Source organism: Sinocyclocheilus rhinocerous, unplaced genomic scaffold (genome assembly GCF_001515625.1).
Source record: "Sinocyclocheilus rhinocerous isolate Xijiao unplaced genomic scaffold, SAMN03320098_v1.1 scaffold1736, whole genome shotgun sequence".
Classification (NCBI taxonomy): domain Eukaryota; kingdom Metazoa; phylum Chordata; class Actinopteri; order Cypriniformes; family Cyprinidae; genus Sinocyclocheilus; species Sinocyclocheilus rhinocerous.
The window spans coordinates 91,634-92,778 of NW_015644640.1; the positions used below are offsets into that span (position 1 = coordinate 91,634).

Consider the following 1,145-nt stretch of genomic DNA (forward strand, 5'->3'; position numbering starts at 1 on the left):
TCTCTCTCTCTCTCTCTCTCTCTCTCTCTCTGTGTGTGTGTGTGTGTGTGTGTGTGTGTCACAGTACACAAACTGTCCTCAAGGTGCCTCTGTTGTGTCATGAATCCAATTTCAATCACAAATGTTTGTATAAAGCACTTTGTCTGAAAATAATTAGAATCAGAAGCTACTGGTTTGACAATGACAGTTCCTGTTCACTTTCTTTTCTCTACACTTTTTATTTTTGTGCTCAACTGCAACATAGCAATGTTCATAATCCATACAGAATGACATCTCAGACAATGGTCCTGATGTTATCATGTTACTCTCCTATCCAAGGCTCCCAATCATTGTATAAGGGCCATCTGGTGTTTTATTTTTAGGGCGATGATAATGGAACAATTTCCACCCACACATGGTGATGTCATAAATATAGAAAGTATCGGTCGTTAACCCACCATGGGGATATATTACTCAACTGACATCATTTAGAAGTGGTAAGGAATCTAGTTAGCTGTTCTGACGTTGCTTCCTGTCAATGGTATACTCAATATTATGTGTTCTGCTTTTATCAGTTGTAATCATTTAAAGGGGTCCTGTTATGCTCTTTTACAAAGTCTTGATTTTGTTTTGGGGGTGTATTAGAACATGCTCTCATGCTTGGTGGTTCGGAAGACGCATTATTTTTCACATAATTTACATTATTACAATACCTTTCTCCCCATCCTGGCACAAACGGCTCGATTAGTTCCGGGTTTGATGAAGGTCCGCCTTCCGAAAAACGAAATGTGATGTGATTGGTTAGCTGTCCCAGTGCGTTGTGATTGGCGAACAGCTTAGACGGTGTTTCAGTACTGCCCCGCCCCTGCCAAAGCAGCAAGTTCCGTCTGCTCCGGTTTAGTTAAGGAATGGCGTCAATATTGCCATATCAATCTAAATCACGTTTTAGATAAGATGTCAACAACCGCTTAAAAATAACTGCATTTACTATGTACAGATAAGTGCACATGTATTATTTTTATTGTTATTTAATTCTAACATTATAACATGAATTGCAGTGAAACTCTTATACAGTTTAATTTATTTATACCTTAGTCCAGTGTTTCCCAGACGGCATATATATGCAAACTCATTCTCTGCCAGCAGGAGGCACTGTTGGAGTGGTA

The 1,145-nt window shown here is 39.1% G+C and overlaps 1 protein-coding gene across 1 annotated transcript in view; it reads left to right on the top strand.

Annotated features, from left to right (window-relative positions):
• LOC107758730 (chromosome-associated kinesin KIF4-like) overlaps positions 1 to 1,145 on the top strand; it is a 156,903-nt gene that overhangs the window by 46,486 nt on the left and 109,272 nt on the right. The gene's annotated exons all lie outside the window — the stretch shown is intronic.